The 20,609-nt window shown below is 42.6% G+C and overlaps 1 long non-coding RNA gene and 1 pseudogene across 1 annotated transcript; one reads left to right on the forward strand and one right to left on the reverse strand.

The window, feature by feature from the left end:
* The first annotated feature begins 523 nt into the window (after window positions 1-523).
* LOC123609871 lies at window positions 524-6,166 on the forward strand (annotated as a pseudogene).
* A 699-nt stretch (window positions 6,167-6,865) lies between these two features.
* Window positions 6,866-8,183, reverse strand: LOC123609706. The gene is made up of 2 exons (XR_006717915.1): window positions 7,886-8,183; window positions 6,866-7,374 (listed from the first exon to the last, which is right to left on the reverse strand). It is a non-coding gene; the product is annotated as an uncharacterized LOC123609706 (long non-coding RNA).
* Between the last annotated feature and the right edge of the window lie 12,426 nt (window positions 8,184-20,609).

Genomic DNA, 20,609 nt, shown 5'->3' on the forward strand with positions numbered 1-20,609 from the left:
TCTTCGTAATTCTCATTAAGGTGTCTCTGGGTAGAGTCTGAGGAAGGAAGAAGGCATGTATGAGAGCACCAATGAGCTGTAACCATCTCTTTTACCTGGAGGAGGCGCTGCTCTGTGCCAAATACTCAAGAAATTAACAAATAGGGGCACCTGGGTGGCTCAGTCTGTTGACTGTCCCACTCCAGCTCAGGTGATGATCCCCCAGTTTGTGGATTCAAGCCCCGCAGCAGGCTCTGTGGTGACAGCTCAGAGCCTGGAGCCTGCTTCAGATTCTATGTCGCCCTCTCTCTCTGCCCATCCCCCCTCATTCTCTTTCTCTCTCTCTCAAAAATAAATAAACACTTAAAAAATTTTAAAGAAATTAACAAATAATTAATGTTCCTAAAATTAACCTAAGGGGGAGTGGGGGAAACCCAGGTAGCCAAGAAGAGCTGCAGTGCGGAGACATGGTGGCCTGTGGAGCCTCCCCTGACCATCCAGCAGGTCCTGAAATGTGGTGAACCCCAGCTTGTCTGCTACCAGGATGGACCGCAGCGGCCTCCTGCCCTTCCAGCTCTGGTGCCCCTGGCCCTTTGGCACCTACTCCCAGAACCAACCACTCCCACCTGCCGCAGCCCTCAAGCCATCAGCCTGCCCAGAGCCGGCCAGCGGGGCTGAGCCAGACCACAGGCCTGCCCACCCAGAGAACACCCCACCCACCTTGGCCACTGACGCCCCTGCCTCCCAGCCTGCCCCACTCCTCTCCGCAGCAACTGCTGGCGATGAGGGGCGAGTCCTGCTGGACCCGTGGTACAATATCAAGCCCGGGAATACAAAGGAGAAGGTGGCCTTTCTTGTGGCCCACCAGTGTGGTGGGGACAGCCGGGCCAGCTCCATGAAGGTCAAGGGGCACTGGGGCAGTGACAGCTCCAAGGCCAAGCGGAGGAGGTGCTGTCTTCAGCCTACTAAGGCTCCACCGGACCCAGGGAGCCTAGAGGGCCCCCTGCCACTGAAGGGGCCCAGACTCAGCTGGTGAGGATGTAGACCTGCTCTCTGTGGCCGAGATGGTGGCCCTGGTGGAACAGCGGGCCGCCCTGGCCCTACAGAACTACCCATGCCCAGGCACCCCAGCGCCTATGGTCTCTGTGTCGGTTGAGCAGGGTGGGCCTGCCAAACGTCTGGGGTCCAAACGGAGGTCTGGTGGCGGGGACTGCAGCCACATAGCTGAGGCAGTGGCCCACTTTGAGGCCCAGCAGGACAGCCCTCCAGCCAAAGGCCTCCGCAAAGAGGAGCAGCCTGGGCCCGGCCCAGGGGAGATGCGCATCGCCTTTCCTATCTCCAACGGCCGAGAGCCTCAGGCTCCCGATGACAGTTTGCCCAACGGGAGCAGCGACTGGCCGGTTGTGCCTACCCTGGCAGCCCAGGCCCCGGGGCCCGAGCCAAGGACAAGATCACCAGTGACCTGTACCAGCTCATCAGCCCCTCTCGGGATGTCCTGCCCAGCAATGTGGAGTTCCTTCTTGGCTCGGGCGGATGAAGCCAGCGAGGGGGAGACCACGGTCCCTGCCAGGCCTGAGGACATTCCCCCAGCGCCCCCTCCAGCCCCTGCCCAGGACTGCGGCGCGTCAGGCTTCCACGTGGACGTGGTAGTGACGGGTGTGGACGAGTGCATCTTCTTTGGCAAGGATGGCACCAAGAATGTGAAAGAGGAGACGGTGTGCCTGACGGTCAGCCCCGAGGAGCCGCCCCCACCCGACTCTTCTTCCTCCAGCTCATCTTCCTCCAGTCCCGGCGTCGGGACGGGCCCCCCGAGCCGCCCCCAGCCGACTCCCCCGCCACCGCTGGACGACGCTGAGGGGACAGCGGACACCTCCCTGTGCCGCCTGTATTGGCAGGTGTCACACGACTTCCTGGAGATCCGCTTCAAGATCCAGCGGCTGCTGGAGCCGCCGCAGTACATGCTGCTGCTGCCCGAGCAGGTGCTGGTGAAGGTCTTCAGCTTCCTGCCCACGCGGGCCCTGGCGGCCCTCAAGTGCACCTGCCACCACCTCAAGGGCATCATTGAGGTGTTCGGTGTGGGGGCCACAGACTCGCGCTGGAGCCGCGACCCCCTGTATCGCTATGACCCTTGGAAGCAGTGCCGCAAGAGATACGAGAAGGGTGACCTGTTGCTGTGCAGCTAGCACCCGAAGCCCTACCACCACGACCTGCCTTACGGACGTTCCTACTGGATGTGCTGCCGCCGAGCGGACCGCGAGACGCCTGGCTGCCGCCTGGGTCTGCAGGACAACTGGGTGCTGCCCTGCAACGGGCCCAACGGGCCAGGAGGAAGGGAGGTGAAGCCGGGGAAGGTGTTGGGGGGGGGGAGCCCACTGTGTCCACCCCTCCACCCCCTGCCCCTGGGAGCCCAGGGCCAAGACGGGGTCACCCTCCAGGCGGTATTGATCCCCTTCCAGAACTGAGATGGGGCTCAGGGGGATGATTGAGAAGGCACTCTGATCGACCAACCCCTATTGGTTTTCTCGTCTTCAGACACAGGGCCTGTGGACCCAAGTAGGGTGGTTTTTATCAGCATTTCAATTTCTTCTCCATTCAGCCCCAACACCCTCCTTGCCACTCTACACCCCAGGGACCCACCAGCAGGGAGCAGACTGGAGCTAATTTTGGTACTACTTAAAGGTTCCCCCATTCTGCCCCCCTTCTGCTGCACCCCCCCACCCCCCACCCCCCCCCCACACACACACACAACCCATGCCAGCCAGTTCTTTACCTCTGGAGCTGTGTTCTCCCAAGAGGCTATAGCATGCAAAGTCAGTATCTCTCCTGACTTGCCACACCAGGGCTTACCTCCTCTTTAGGAATTGGGGGCCATCAGATCACAGATCAGATGTGGCACTTTTCACGGCAACCTACCATTTCTAGACCTTTTCCCCATTAAAACAATAAAAAAAGAAAAATCCCTGTTTTCTCCTTAACCTAAAGCTACCAGTCTCTTCACTTACCCTAAAGAAGAGAAAATAAAGCTGAAATATAAAAATTCCCTATCTCCCATTATTTAAACTATTTCCATTGCTTCTCTACACCCCACCCCACCCCCCCCCCCAAAAAAAGCTGTGAAGCCCTTTGCCTAGCTCTTGACAGTGTGGGGGCCGGTGGGCAGGGACTGTGGGTTTGAATTTCTGGATTGTTTTTCCTTCCATTCTGGGTATTTGTTCAGGCATTGGGGTCTCTCCAGCCCCAGCCACATGAGTTTCTTTAGAATCCTTTGGACACCTGAGACCTTGATTTTTCAGGCAATTTGCTCTGGGGTATTTTCATTCAGGGTTTTTTTTTGTTTTGTTTTGTTTTTGGTTTTTGGTTTTGGTTTTGGTTTTTTATCCTTGTGGTTCTGGAAGCTTCTGGTATGTGTCATCTGACCAGTTTTGAATTGGTCCTTTCTATAAAATCAATATTTATAAGGCAAAAAAAAAAAATTTAACCTAAGGGGACCAACCCTGGTCTCTCTAGCCCAGACAACATGGCAAAGTGTGAGAGCAGATAGTGGTTGTGATCCATGAGGCTGTTTCCACAGAAGGGCAAGTAGCTGCTTTGGCCACATGTGCAGGGAAGAGGGAAGTAGCAAGGTAGTGGTTGTTTCACCCTGTTTCTTGGACATACAGATAATCATTACTGGCAGTTTCATCTTGATTCTCAAAGATAGCATCTGTGACAAGGAAGCTTAGTTCTGTACAATCATGGTGGGCAAGGTTGCTGTCAGTATCAGAAATGCACATTTGTTTGTGGTACTTCAGCACCACATAATTAAGGAGGCTGAAACTATAGAGATTCTTGTGTCCATGTTCAATAGAGGCTCTTTTGGATGGGAAACTTCTTAGGTGAGCGTGAGGGTACAGAATAAAACAGAAGCAGGAATCACCTGAAAAGTATCCTATGTCTGCCTGGGGAAGACACACTTCAGGTGATTCCTCTCCTTTCCCTTCCTCACCCCTGTCTCTCCAACAAATCCAGATGTGAACACCAAGAAAGTAGATGAACAGGAGAAGCTGGTGACCCACTAGAACGACAGCCAAGCAGTGTCAACTGGACTTCCTTTTTGCCAAATAACTTGAAAATCTGATGAGAGTACAGAGTACAGCACTAAATGGTTACTAAGCTGGTTTTTTTCTTCCTGGGTTCACAATTATACCACATTTCCCAGACACCTTAGAGTTGGAGGGAGCCATGTGACATACTCTTGCCAATGGAAAGTGAGCAGAAGGGATGTGCCCTGGCAGGCAGTGAAGAGGTGATGTGCCTTCTCAATCTTTCTCTGCATTCGCCTTTGTCGACTGGTGAGTGGATGTGAGGGTTTCCTCAAAGCCACATATTAAAGATGGCTGTGCCTCAGCACAGAAGAAAATTGGCTCCCTGAATGGCTATGTGGAGCAGAGCTCACTGACCACACCAAACTATGACAAAAACAAGCAATAAACTTTTATTATACCAAATCACTGAGATTTTGAGGATCGTCTGTTACAGCAGTCACCATTAACGGATACAGCTGCACAGCCCAGGATTATGGATCTTTGCAGTACGCCTCCTTCTTCCTTACCTCCTGAAGTCTTTAACGGCTTTGCAAAAATCAGGGTTGTGTTTTTGTCCTTTGCTTTTTAGTTCTTAATGCATTTGTTCAGGGACAAAGCATTTTGTGAAACAATTATTAATGGAAACTCAATAAAAAGACCTCAAACCAATGTAGCAACTTGGTAATTAATCATTCAAAATGAAGCATTGGAGTTCAAGGCCTGATGTGCTATTCAAATAAAATTATGAAGATTTGTTCCAAAAATCCAGCTAACATTTTAGGGGGGAAAGCATGCCTTGTTTTCTGTTCTGAGCCTGTTTTTAACTCTTGATCTGTCCAACACTCTGTACCAGCTCTTCGGAATGTGTGCCTCATGTGTCCTTTTCTGATGAAATGTCATGAGCTGGCCTTTGACATTCAGCATTTCCCAAACTTGGCACCAAGAGGTTTTGCCTTTGTTCACTGTAACACAATTGTTGTCTTTTCCCCAAAGTGGGATTTCTGATTCTCTTCTCTGAATCCTGAAAATGGATTTTCCTCACTGCTCTTACCTTGATTTTGAGTTGTGGGCCTGAAGGTAGTATCATGGGAACCATCAAAGCAGTTGGAAATCAGAAAAGATGAAAGTACAGAGACCTGTATCTGGTGAGTTCCTGCCACAGTGGCTTGACTCAGCTTTCCTCCAGTCTTGAAAACTTCTTCTTCCTTCTTCTCCCTGTCTCTCTAAATCCCGCTAATGCTTCAAGGTCTGGCTCAGTGTAAGGTTTATAAGACTTCCCACATGGACCCTCACTAGGTTAAACTTTTCAAGAGCACAAAGAACACATTTGGTTTTGTTGATAATTTCCCCAGCATATACTGCTCTGACTGCCATTTGCCACATGTTTTTAAAATATATGCTGAATGCATTGATGACTTGGAATAAATGGATGAATTTTAGGTCCTCTGCCCATCTCAAGTAACTGAATTACCAGGAAGAATGGAAAGGAAGAGACACTCATTCTTCTCCAAACACACATTATCTACATGACATCATTTAGCAAGTAAGTGCATTTAATGCTCATTTTGACAGTACACAGAACCAGCAGCATTTGCTTTATGCACTTTGACAACATTTCTAACTTATCTGGGGGGGGAATAATAATCACAAATGACAGTGTCCATGACAACCTCCAACCCAAACCATAAAATAGATCATTGTGTTCTTGCATTAAAAAAACATTGAGATATGATAAACTTTTCATTTTATTTCTCATGTTTTATTTTTTTAATAGAAATATCCATTGACCTACATGGCATTCTTTGAAGAATATACAATGCTGGGTATGATAAAATATTGCTCCTCTCCCCCAAAAATGTCTATGTCTTAATCTCTAGAACCTGTGAATTTGTTATGTTCCATGATAAGGAAGAATGCAGGTTGTTGATGGAATTAAGGATGTTAATCAGCTGACCGTAAAATATAGGAGATTATCCTGTATTATTCAGGCGGCCCAATGTAATAACAAGGGTCCTTTAATTGTAGAAGAAGGAAGCATAAAAGTTATTGTCCTAGTGATGCAGGGTGGGAAAGAATTGACTGCCATTGCTGGCTTTGAAGACAGAGGGGACTGTGGAATGTGAGCAGCTTCTATAAGTCAGTAAAGGAAAGAAAATAGATTCCCTCCTAGAGTCTTCAGAAGGAATGGATTTTAGTGCACTGGGACCCATTTTGGAACTCTGATCTCCAGAACTATGAGACAGTACAGGCATACCTTCGAGATATTGGTTCAGTTCCACACCACTGCAAAAAAGCAAATATTGCAATAAAGCAAGTAAAATTAATTTTTCGGCTTCCCAGTGTATATAAAAGTTATGTTTACCCTATACTGTAGTACATTAAGTGTGCAATAGCATTGTCCAAAAAGAAATATATATACCTGAATTTAAAAATACTTCATTGCTAACAAATTGCCAACCATCATTTGAGCTTTCAGTGAGTCCTAACTGCTGATCACAGATCACCATAACAAATATAATAATATGAAAAAGTTTGAAATTTTGTGAGAATTACCAAAATGTGACAAAGAGATAGAAATTGAGCAAATGCTGTTGGAAAAATGGCACTGATAGGCCTACTTGATGGAGGGTTGCCACAAACCTTCAGTTTGTAAAAAAATAAAATGCTGTATCTGTGAAGCACTGGAAAACAAAGCACAATAAAATAAGCCGCTGAGTTTGTGGTACTTCGTTATAGCAGCAATAGGAGACTAATATACTGAGGTTCTAAACAAAACAGAGGAGAAGGGGTACAGATGCATTTTCCAACTTAGCAAAAAAAGATACAACAAAAGCATTTATTTTTCTCATTTTGTCCATTTGAGCTTATTTTTTCTCTCCAAACATTCACCACCGGCAGAGACTAAGACATATGCTCTTTCAGTATTCAACACAGGGCAATACAACACCAATAGAAGGTGGCCAGAAACAACTATTGGTTAAAAATATACAGTGGATGGCAAACACATTCTGTTATTCAGTAAAGTGGAACTAATTTGGTGTTTTTCCAGGAACTTTTTGGTGATAAAGGGAAAGCTCACAACTCGAAATAAAATTATAACATACGGATGCTCTCCTATTGTCGGGAGGTTTGAAGACACTAGATCTTGGAAGAAACAGGCAGATCTCCATGGCAGGAAGGACAGGGCTTGGGTGGAAAATGCCCTTGACAGGGCATCCCATTAATTTCCAGCTCTTCAACCACCTGGTCTTTAGCAGAGATGGTAACAGGTAACTGTGTCTGACAGATGTGAGTTTCTGCTCATCCTCTCTCCCATTTGCAAGGGACATGTCTAGGAACAGAGGAATATCAGAAGGCGGGCGGGGAAGGGAGAGGGAAAAGAGGTGATGAGTCTGGACTATTTTAAACTTTAGTAATTGGTGCCAGAATGGTTAAGAGTAGGCATGCATTTTATATAATACCCAGACCTAAAAGAGATTATTTTCCAAAGGGAGAAAGAATTATTAGCAAACCCAGGGTTTCATGAAAACATGAAAAAGTTTCACTGGTCTTTCCAAGCATTAGTTCATAAACCCAGGCCGTTTTTCTGAAATGAAAGCTATAGACAACTCAAACACACTTCTGGGCATTTATCTGTTAATAATGTGAATGTTAGCTACCACCTGGGTTTGCTGGAAGGATTAACTGAATTCATATTTTTTAACTGTTTAAACAGTGCCAGGCACATGGTAAGAAATGTGGAGGTGTTGCTGACCATTATTGTTAAATCAAAGTAAACCACCTTATTTAGAATAATGAATCAAAAATAGAATGTGGCCCTTTCAATCTATGCAATCACATACCAGAATTTAAGTCATGATTTGGTGGTGGATCCACCACCAGATTTTTGTGGTTTCCCAGTCCAAGAGAAATAAAAGGAGCTAAGTAGGTTGAGTTCCTCATACAGGTAAGACCACACCAGGGGGAGAGGGAGCATGTGACCATTGGGCCAGAGAATCTCACTGAGCTCCAGCACTAGTGATGTCACAACCGGAAGCTGCATGGCTTCAGTGTGACTCTCCATGCATCTGTATGTACATTCTGCACAACCTACAAGGAGTCCAGCTCCAGTCCTGATAAATATCTGTTGATTGAGTGAATGAGCTGGACAGGCCACACACATACACACACACACACACACACACACACACACACACACACCGAGCCTCCATAGCCCATTCTATAAAATAAAAAGAATGCATTTCGATAATTTTTAAAGACCACCCCATTGCCTTCCTAATAAAATTTTTAAAAGAATCAATAATCTTAAAAAAGAAAGATATTGAAAAGTAATAAGGGAATCTGTGCTTATAAAACAAAAGCAAATTTAAACAAGTTTACCAGCACCTGTTCCTTTCTCAATTGCCTTTTCCTTTAGCTCTCAGACTTTGGGGGAGATCACATGACAATAGTGATGTATTTAAAAAAACGATTATAACTGCAGTTATAACTGGCTGGCTCAGTCGGTAGAGCATGTGACTCTTGATCTCTGAGTCGTGAATGAATTCAAGCCCCACACACTTACTTGATCAATCAATAAATCAATTAATTAAAATTTTAAAAAATGTTATAACTATTTTAGGTTGGGTTCTCTGGAAACAGATATGAGGTAGAGATTGGCATGTAGGGAGTATTTTGTGGAATGGTCTCAGGGTCAACTTGAGGGTTGACCTTAGTGTCAATCCCAAGGGGATAAAGAAAGCAGGGTGACAGTGGCACCTAGGTGTCTCAGTTGGTTAAGCATCTGACTTTGGCTCAGGCCATGATCTCACGGTTTGTGATTTTGAGCCCTACGTCGGGCTCTGTGCTGATAGTTCGGAGGCTGGAGACTGTTTCAGATTCTGTGTCTCCACTCTCTGCCTCTCCTCTGCCTGTGCTCTCTCTCTCTCTCTCTCTCAAAAATATATAAATATTTTTTAAAAATTAAAAAAAAAGAAAGCAGGGTTAGAGAGAGAGGGATGGGGGTTGAATGCCTTGCAGTCACAACAGAGGCTTCAGTCAGTCCCATGATGAGTTCTGACATGGTCCTTCAGAGCTGTCCCAGCTTGAAGCAAGCAGGCTATGCCCTCACATTTCCCTGCCTTCCTGCCCCTTTGGCCAATCACTGACCAGTCTTTGGAACTGACTGCCCATGAGGAGAAAGGAAAGCAGCCATGGGGGAGGTGGCTACCTTTGGTTGAGGGTACTTCCAGGGAGGGACGCAGCACCCACACCACAGGAAATGGGAGAATGAGAGCCTCAGTCTTTGTGTTAGTTATCTGTTGCACAGAAACAAATCACCACTTAGAGTTTTAAAATAGCACATATTTATTACCTCATCATTTCCATGGAGTAGGAGTCTGGACATGGCTTAACTGGGTCCTCTGGTCAGGGTCTTACAGGCTGTAGTCAACGTGTTGATTGGGTTGTATTTTCATCTGAAGCTCCACTGAGGAAGAATCCATTTCCAATATTATTCAAATTATTGGCAGAACTCATTTCCTTGCGGCTGTATGACTGCAGGCCTGGCTTTTTGCTGGCTATTGCCTGCCGGCCACTTTCACACCCTAGAAGTTATCCATATTCTTTGCCACATGGGCTTTTCTAACATAACCAATTACTTCATGAAGCCTTCAGGAAGAGTCTTTCACTTGCAGACACTGTCAGTGTCTATTTCAAGTGCATTCGACTGATTAACTCAGGCTCACTCTTTTGATTGACTCAGAATCAACTGACTTGGGACCTTAATTATATCTCACAATCCCTTTACTACTGCTATATTCTATGGACTAGAAGCACACTACAGGTCCCATCCAGGAGAGCTGGGGAGAGGAGGAGAGATTACATAAGGCATGAACATCAGGGGGTAAGAATCGTTGAGGCCATCTTGAGATCTGTCTGCCATTGTCCTGAAGGGGAAATCTGAGTTGTATGCTATAGATCCACTATAATAAACATAAAATCTGGTAAACAAGATTCTTCAAGTGCCAAGTGATTTTAGGCTGACCCATTTTGCAGGCAGCTTTAAATTTGGGGGGATTTTAACAGCCAACAGAGATAGTGTCAAGGTCTTCATGGTGGCAGGGGACAATACCACCTACAACCTAAACATGTAGCTCTCAATGGGCAAGTTTCAAAGGGGTGGGTGTTAGCACAGCCCTTTGCACATAGTGAGATTTCATAAATGCCTGTTGAATGAAATTCAGTGGGATAGAGAGCAGCGTTTTATGCTGCAAGGGAGTTGTGAGTCTCCTCAGTCTGAATCTTCTGCTGAATGTCTAACCATTCATAAGTGGCCAGACTGTCAGGGAAAATAATGGCTAAGTTTGACTGCCTGTAAAAGTCCATAGAAAAGTGCTTCTTTTGCCAAGTGAAATACCAAGGGGAAAAAAAAGTCTTTCCTAAACTATATAAATTCACCTTTATTTAAAAAAATTTTTTGTATGTAGGTTGTATTTATAAACTTTTATTTTTAAAATAGAAGCAGAGTAGAGGGAATAATAAAAAATGATCTGAAGATCCAAGACAGGTCCTGCAGGAACCCCAGACTACCAACAAGAGTTATGGGCCCTGGCATTTTGGTGTGGGGACAATTCCAGCCACTGAAACTATGTGGCTGATTGACAGATGAAAATGGAGAAAACTGTTTCAAGTAGGAAGGGAACTAACTGCCTAATTCTTTACATATGTGATTGTCAGTTAATACTTTAAGGTCCGTGCAACACCCACTCATCTTCATTTTATAGAAAAGGAAGCAGTCTTTGCCCTCATGTGGCATAGTCTACTTTGGGGGCCAGACAAGGAGAGGCCATGTGACACTGGGGGTCTGTGCTCTGGGAGAGAACACGAAGGGGCTGCCGGTCAGGGGGGAGCACTTCACCCTGCGCAAAGGAGGCTTCCCAGCAGGAGGAGATTCTGAGTGGACACTGTGTCTTTCTTTCCTTCATGGGTCAGTGGGAGAAAAGAATGCCATGTAGGATGGAAAGGGCAGCCAAAGAGGAAGCCTGAGCCTTCTACTTTGCAGTTTGCCTGGAGTCACCTACGTCACTGTGTCTTATGTGGAAGGGGATGGCTTTGGGCTAGTTTAACTCACATATAGATAGATGGGAAGAGGCTAGATAGACAGACTTAGCTTATACAGCTCATAAGAAGTCCTACTTAGGGGACACCTGGATGACTCAGTCAATTAAGTGTCCAACTCTTGGTTTTGGCTCAGATCATGATCTCATGGTGGTGATCTTATGGTTGTGAGATAAAGCTCTGCGGTGGGTTCCATGCTGGGCGTGGAGCCTGCTTGAGATTTTCTCTCCCTCTCTCTTTGTCCCTCCCCCCTCAAAGCACTGCTTAGGAATATAGTACCTTCCTTCCTTTTGTTGAAGGTAATTTACCCTCAAAATGGTTTCTAACAACTTAGATTTCTTCTTTGATGAGTTTTGGAAAATCAAGCCCAAGCCACCCAAAGATAAGGCTTAATAGGTCCTCTTTCCCTAGCATATTATTCCTCACAATTAACTGTCTTCATTCTCTCATCTGGAAACATGGACCCTCTTAGAGTTAAGAAACCACACAATTAGAATTAGGGTGATCATATAATTTATCACCTAAAGTGGACACTTCAGAGAGTGAAAGGGAGCATGAATAATAATTATTCTAGGACAACAGACAAAAACTGGGGCCATCCAGGCAGACCATCAGGCTACCTGTGATGAACTCAGCCCAATTTTTTGAAGTTTATTTATTTATTTAATTTGAAAGAGACAGAGACAGTGCAAGTAGGGGAAGGGCAGAGAGAGAGGGAGGCAGAGAATCCCAAGCAGGCTCCACATGGTCAGCTCGGAGCCCAATGTAGGGCTCAACTCATGAAACCCTGAGATCATGACCTGAGCCAAAATCAAGATTTTGACGCTCAACTGACTGAGCCAGCCAGGCAAACTCAGCCCAATTCAATGCTAATTAGCTACAGAATGGAAACAGAACTTTCCCAGGACTCCCAGAAGCTCCCGTATCTGGGTGATAAGGAGGAAGGCAGCCATGTTCTTCCTGCCTGAGTTACACAGAGTGTGCCAGACTTTGTCTAAGAAGAATATTGTTACCTAACAGGACTTTAGGAGCCCTGTGTTTAAGAAAAGTCTGTTCTCTGAAAATGAGAAGAGCAGATAATAAACAGTAGGCTCATTAAATGCCCAGATTTTTAAAAATTCAGCAATATCTATTTTTAGAAAGCTCATTTTTACTCACTCTAAATATTCTCCTGCTCCACCCACGAGCAAAAGTGATTTTGTAGCAATTGACTCCGAGGCTGCTGACGTCATTAGATAGGGGATTAGACTGGAGAACTCCCAGGTTTGCAGTGAAACTAGTGAACACTGACATGTAATGGAGGAGAGCCACCCGTCTGGAGGAGATACAACCTAGACTATGATTATAAAATATGTATTGATGAGGCCTGGGAAGCACTTATACCTAACTGGAGGACCAAGGGATAGCTTTAGTGTGCAGTGGAACTGATGAAGAGGAAGGCTGTAGCCTAATCAATTCAGTTAATGTATCTGAAGACAGTGTTAGCCAAACAAGGTGGTCTGCACAGAATCTAAAAGAGAACTGAACAACCATGCATGTGACAGCGCTCCTCCATCAAGGCCAAATCTTTCAGATTGGAAAAGGTGGTTTTCTTTGTTAAGAGTCGAGGAAAGCCCCTCTGATTTTGTCAAGGATTGAGTGAAACCCCATACCCCCCACCAAATCCTCCTCAACAATCCACTTTCCATTGTTCTGATTCTCAATTTATCCAAACAACTTTGAGTGACACCGCATCTACACAGAAATTCTGAGTCTCTAAATCTACTGATAGTTCAGCAACAGGGTCTAGTTGATGGAATTCCTCACCAAGAGTCATAACCAGAATCTGAAATTCTCCTAAAATATTAAGAGAATGAAAGATGACAGTTTCATTTAAATTTTTAAAAAATTTTTAAACGTTTATTTATTTCAGAGAGAGAGAGAGAGAGACGGCGTGGGAACAGGGGAGGGGAAGAGAGAGAGGGAGACACAGAATCCGAAGCAGGTTCCAGGCTCTGAGAAGTCAGCACAGCTTTCTCACTGGAGAGAATTTTCATATCTTTTGTTTACTAGTAAGCCTCTTCTAGATTCACTTCATTTCTCAATGCCTGTTGGAAAATGTGATTCTCGGAGCTAAACATGATGTTCAGGTGTGGTCTGACCATTAAAGAAAACAAGACAACCACTCTTCTCTTGATTGGTCCAATTAAGTACCTCAAGTCTGTATGATTCAGGACTGTCAGCAAGTCAGCTAAGCAAGAACTCTGGTGTGTGTGTGTGTGTGTGTGTGTGTGTGTGTGTTATTGTAATTCAATTTTTAAGTTTTAAGATAATTATAGATTTCCATATAGTTGTAAGAAATAATACAGAGAACCGTGCAACCTTTACCTAGTTTCCTCTAGGAGCAACATCTTACAATACTGTAATGTAATATAACCAGGGTATTGATTGACACATATATGCAGTCAAGATATAGAACATTTCCATCACTATAAGGAACCCTCATTTCCCCTTTTATAGTCACATCTGTTTCTTCCTTCCCCTCCTCTCTCTTAATCCCTGGTAACCACTAATCTGTTTCCCATTTCTACAATTTTGTTATTTTAAGAATAAGTGGAGGGGCACCTGGGTGGCTCAGTCAGTTAAGCCTCCAACTTTGGCTCAGGTCATGATCTCACAGTTGGTGAGTTCAAGTCCCATGTTGGGCTCTGTACTGACAGCCTGGAGCCTGCTTCAGACTCCCTGTCTCCCTCTCTTTCTGCTTCTCCCCCACTCATGCACTCTCTTTCTCTCTCACAGAAATAAATTAAAAAAATTTTTTTAATTAAAAAAAATAGTAAGTGGAATTGTAGAGTAGGTAGCCTTTGGGATTAGAATTTTTACTCACCATAATTCTCTGGAGATTCATCCAGGTTGCTGTGTGCATCAACAGTTGTTTATTTCCATTGCTGAGTAGTATTCCATGACATACTACATTCCATGGATGTACCAAAGTTGGTTTAGCCATTCATTTATTTAAGGACACCTGGGGTGCTTCCAGTTTTGGCTATTAATAAGAAAACTGCTGTAAACACTAGAGGTTCCTGTGTGAACGTAAGTCTACATTTTTCTAGGATAAATGCCCAAGAGCGCAATTGTTGAGTTTTATGATAGTTGTATGTTTAATATTCAAAGAAACTTCTGAACTGTTTTCCAGAATGATTTATACCTATTTTTGATCCAGATCTGTAGTTAAGCTGGTGTACCCCAATTCAAAGCCGTAAAGCGTTTTGTGTTTTGGTATGCTTGTGCATTTTTGTTCTAGGACCTGAATGCAATGTGCATTTATTTTCCTTAAATGTTATTTTGGTAATTTCATGCCAATATTCCAAGTGTTAAGATCTTTCATATCTGCTTTCTCTCATCCAACATATTAACTGTTCTTCTTGACTCCATTTTTTCTGTATCTTTTGTAACCATGTTTATTAAAGCTTTCTTCACCCAGAGCTTGAAGGGGGAAAAAATGGAATAGGACGAAACCCTAAAGCATGACACTGGAGAAAAACTCTCCAGGTGAATTTTATCAGCTTATCTACACTTTCTTCCCTGTCTATAAGGATAATACCAGGGAAATTTCCAAAGGATTTGCAAAAGTCTGACTCCTCTGTATATAGCATTTCCATTCCTATCAATCCAAACACTTCGTTTATAAAAGAGAGAAACATTTAAGTTCCTAGGTCACCCTATTTCACTGTGAATACACTTTAATTCTTACTGAGAGACATTTTCTTTTCTCAGTTAACAGAGACGTAAGACATTAATAAAATTACTTTCAACATGGTGCCTTTGCTCTTTTTTTTCTTTTTGAGAGAGAGAGAGAGCACAAGCAAGGGAGGGGCAGAGAGAGAGAGAGAGAGAGAGAGAGAGACTCTTAAATAGGCTCCACACCCAGTGAGGAGCCCAATGCGGGGCTTGATCTCATAATAGTGAAATCATGACCTGAGCCAAAATCAAGAGTCGCATATTTAACTGACTGAGGGTGGCTTGATTTTTCAATCTAGGCTGCAATGCCCGTTTAGGGCATCAAGATTTTGGAAACAGGATGCTGACAATGATGAAGATGATGGTGGTGGTGATAGTGATGATCACAGCTAACACAGGTAGCATGCTTACTAGATGCCAAACATTTCTGAGAACTATGAGGTTCTGTGTCATTTTTATACCTGTATCTGGTTTGTGAATAATTGTATCATTCATAGGGATTGGAAAAATGAGTGTTCTTTTTAGATGCACAGCATGGCTGCCAGACACTTTAATCATAAGCTTTACTTGGGATTGTGTCTGAATTCTTGGTAGAAAGGAAAATTGGTAATATAAAATCAAAGCCAAAGAAAGCTTGTGCTTTATTATCTGATTATTGTAGGCATAACAAGGCTTGAGAAGCCTAATTACCTTAATTTTAGTCGCTGTGTACTATATCCTGAGAGCATTTTATATCTCTGCACTTTTCACATTTGAAACGTGACAATTCAAATAATTAAAACTAAAATCCAGAGTTCAATAAACACAGTATTTTAATTTTATTTCTTTATGTATTTATATATTCTTATTATTACTTATTTATTTTATTTAGCTCTCTTCTGATTCTCAAGAAAACCATTGAGTTAGTGATACCTGATAGGATAAAGGAATATGCAATTTAAAGAAATAATTATACAATAACACGGATATAATTTGATTTATACTTGTAAGTGGTACGGGGAGAAACAGAGCTATATCATACTTTGAAGAGTGATAGTAATAATTATTCAGATTTAGTCATTTTATTAATACAAAATTAAAAAAAAGATTTTTAAAACGTTGAAAATCAGCTTGGCTTAAGAATCTTTTGGTGGCAATTTAAGCAGCCATGGAAGGTGGAAATCTGTACTATATTAGAAGAGAGAAACAATAAAATGCAAGACATCCCACTCACATGGGAGCATACAACCTTAGTTGTAAGCAAGAATCATTCTGCCTCACACTATAATGACATTCCAGAATCAGATTGAGGAGTCAGTCCCAAAATGGGATTAAAAAAAAATCAGATTTTGAAGGAAGTCTTGGTTGACATGTTCATTTACTTTGTTAAATCCAAAGTGTCTTAAGTGGCAGCTATACAGACTAATCCAATTGTTACACAGGAGGAACTGCACTATTTCTTAATATGTAACTTCAAAGCACTTGAAACCATTACGTTGGTTTGAACATGATACAGAAAGTACTGGGAGGGAAGGTGATATTAGTGGTCAAGAGCATAAATGCTGTTAAGATGAAAAGGCTCTGCTAGTTGATTATCACACCAAAGAGCAGATAATAGTCATGTGACCTCATATGAGTTTCATTTAGCATCTCTTAGACTCCTTTCCTGTAAAAAATGGCAATTAAAATTGCCTTGGAGTGTATATGGAAAAAATCCCTATTCCTGTATCTTGTATAGTATGCAGGGGCAAATTATAGTTTCTTTTGGTCACTTAACTGCATTATAATAATGACTATTGCTTATTACTTACTTATTGAGCATTACTATGTGCCAAGGCTAAGGAACATTTTTATATCATATCAAATCCTTACAATTATATTGGAAAATGCCAATTTTTCTCATTTTTTGCTGATGGGAAAACTGAGGCACAGAAGTTAAGGGAATTAGCCAAGATTCCCAGGTAAAAGGGGGGCCAAGCCCATACATAAAGTCTATCAGTGAGATGGCAGAAATCAAGGATGTGATCACCACACTACACACACACACACACACACACACACACACACACTATGTATTTATTTATAGTATAAATTAGCTTTCAATGGACTAGAAATAAGAAACTGGGCTAAGTTGACTGGGGCACCCACCAACTTCCCTGATTTCAGGCTAAATGGTCTTTGAGTTTCTCTAAACCCATTTTCTTTTTCTTTTTCTCAGTAAACAAATATTTATTAATACCTTATTACTTTTTATGAACTTACGAATGGTGTTTTAGGAAAAATAACATTTTTAAAATGTGATGCAGTCTCCATTCTAGACGACAGTCATTATGCACACAGTGCACTACCCTCTGCCTCGTATCAGTCTGAGCACTGAGGTACCTCAGACAGACCAACACCTCAGCCCTCATGGAGCTTCCATTTTATTCTAACAGCTTTGTTGAGATATTATTTGCATACAATAATATTATCCTATTTAAAGTGTATGACTCAATGACTTTTAGTGTATTTAGAGTTGTGCAAACATCCCAGAGTTGAAGTTTAGAACATCTTCATCACTCCAAAAACAAAATGTTGACTTTATTAACACTCACTCCCCCTCCCCCACCTCCAGCCACAGGCAACCACTAACGTGCTCTCTGCCTCTATAGGATTACTTCTGTGAACATTTCTATACCTGAACGAAGTGGTTTTTTGTGATTGCCTCTTTCACTCAGCACGATGTTTGTAAGTCTCATCCATATTATGGTATTTATCAATACTTTATTTTTTAAAGATTTTTTTTTATTTTTAAGTAATCTCTACACCTAACGTGGGGCTCAAGCCCACAACCCTGAGATCAAGAGTCACATGCTCCACCAATTGAACCAGCCGGCAAATTCTCAATACTTCATTTTATATATATATATTTTTTAAATGTTTATTTATTTATTTTGAGAGAGAGAGACAGCATGAGCAGGGGAGGGTCAGCGAGAGAGGGAGAGAATCTCAAGTAGGCACCATGCTCAACATGGAGCCCCATGCAGGGCTCAATCCCATGAGCCATGAGATCATGACCTGGGCTGAAATCAAGAGTTGGATATTCAACCTACTGAGCCACCCAGGCACCCCAAGATATTTTTCAAGTAATCTCTGCACCTAACATGGGGCTTAAACCCACAATCCTGAGACCAAGAGTCACACACTTCACAGACTGAGTCACCCAGGCATCCCAATACCTCATTTTAAAGCCTGAATAGTATTGCGCTGTATGGGTAGACCACATCTTATCCTTTCATCAGCTGATGGACATTTAGGTTATTTCCATTTTGTAGCTATTATGTATGATGCTGTTATGCATTTTGTATACATTTGTTTATAAGTTTTTGTTGTGGACATGTGTTTTTGTTTCCTTGGAATGAAATTCCTAGCAGCAGAATTGCTGGGTGATGTGATTGCTCAATGTTTAACGCTTTGAGGAACTTCTAAATTGTTCTCTAAAGTGGTCACACCATTTTACATTCCTAGCAGCCTGTATGAGGGTTCCAGATTCTCTACATCCTCACCAATGTTCATTATCCAACACTTGTTGTTGTACGTCTTTTTGCTTCTGTGGTGTGAAGTGGTATTCCATGGTATTTTTAAAAAATTTTTTAACGTTTATTTATTATTTCCGAGAGACAGAAAGAGAGCACAAGCAGGGGAGGGGCAGAGAGACAGCCCCAAAAAGGAAAGGATACATGCTATATGAGGAACCCTGGAAACATCATGCTAAGTGAAAGATGCTAGTCACAGAAGACCACACATTATATAATCCCATTCATAGGAAGTGTTCAAAATAAGGAGATCTATAGAGACCTATTAGTGACTTAGGACTGTGGGGGAGAGGAAATGGGGATGATAACTAAAGGGCGTGGGGTTTAATTTACAGGTTGTGAAAAGTTTCTAAAATGAGCTGTGGTGATATTTGCATGTTATCTGTAAATATAGCAAAATCCATTGAATCATATTCTTTAAAGAGGAAGTTGTATGGTATGTGGATTATAAGCTGGTAAAGCTGACATTCTTTAAATAACTTTTTAAACATTTATTTATTATTTTTGAGAGACAGAGACAGAGAAAGCGCTAGTGGGGGAAGGCAGAAAGAAAGGAAGACACAGAATCTGAAGCAGGCTCCAGGTTCCAAGGTATCAGCACAGAGCCCGATGCGGGGCTCAAACCCATGAACTGTGAGATCATGACCTGAGCTGAAGTTGGACTCTTAACCAACTGAGTCCCCTAGGCACCCCTCCATTGTGGTTTTGATGCCATGTCCTGAACAACCAATGATGTTTGGCTTTTTTTCATGTGCTATTGGCCATTTGTATATCTTCTTTGGGGAAATGTCTATTCAAATCCTTTGTCCCTCTTTAAATTGGGTTATTTATCCAGGAGCCTGGGTGGCTCAGTCTGTTAAGCGTCCAACTCTTGATTTCGGATCAGGTCATGGTTCATGAGTTTGAGCCCCACACGGGGCTCTATGCTGACAGCATGGAGCCTGCTTGGGATCTGTCTCCCTGTCTCTTTGCCCCTCCCCCTTTTGCTCTCTATCTTGCTCTCAAAATAAATAAAAATAAATAAATAAATAAATAAATAAATAAATAAATAAATAGGGTTATTTATCTTTACTGATCTGCAATTGTTCTATGTGTACCCTAGGTGTAAGTCCTTTGTCAAATATATGATTTGCAAATATTTTTCTCCCATTCTAGAATTTGTCTTTTAACTTTCTTGTGGTATTGTTTGAAGCACCAAAGTTTCAACTTGTTTCTTTTTATTTATTTATTTTTATGGTAAAATATGCGTGACCTAAAATTTATCAGTGACATTAAGCACCTTCACAATGTTGTGCAACCATCACTACCATCGACCTCCAGAAGTTTTTTCCACCTTCCAAAACTGAAATTACATGCCTCTTAAGCATTAACTTCTCATTCTCCCCTTCCCCTCAGGCCCTGACAACCACCATTATACTTTCTGCCTTTATGAATTTAACTACTCTAGGGATCTCATATGAGTGGAATCATATAGTATCTGTCCTTTTGTAACTGGCTTATTTCATTTACCATAATGTCTTTAAGGTTCATGCATGCTATAACATGTGTCAGAATTTCCTTCCTTTTTAAGGCCGAATAATACCCCATTTGTATATATCACATTTTGTGTACCCACTCATCCAATGATGGAAAAAGTTTTTAATTTTGATGAAGACCAATTTACTTATTTTTTTATTGCTTGTGCTTTTGGTGTCACATCTAAGGTATCATTGCCTAAGCCCCAATCATGAAGATTTACTCCTGAATTTTCTTCCCAGAGTTTTATCTCTCACATTTTGGTCTATGATCTATTTCAAGTTAATTTTTGTACAGAGTGTGGATATCCAGTTGTCCTTGTACCATTTGCTGAAAAAAAAAAACAAAACTATTCTTTCCCCCACTGAATTGTCTTGGCACATTTGCCGAAAATCAATTAACTAGGGGCACCTGGCTGGCTCAGTCAGTAGAACATGTGACTCTTGACCTCAGGGTTGTGAGTTCAAGCCCCACGTTGCATGTGGAGCCTACCTGAAACAAAACAAACAGAAGGAGAAAAGGAAAATCAATTAACTTAAACATAAGATTTCATTTGGGGATTCTCAATGTTATTCTCATTTCCTTATCTTTAAGCGAGCAATCTGATCTAGATTACAGCTACTTTAAATTTGCCTGATCAGAATCACCTCTCATGTTTGTAAAAATAGACATTCCCAGG

Source organism: Leopardus geoffroyi, chromosome B2 (genome assembly GCF_018350155.1).
Source record: "Leopardus geoffroyi isolate Oge1 chromosome B2, O.geoffroyi_Oge1_pat1.0, whole genome shotgun sequence".
NCBI lineage: Eukaryota > Metazoa > Chordata > Mammalia > Carnivora > Felidae > Leopardus > Leopardus geoffroyi.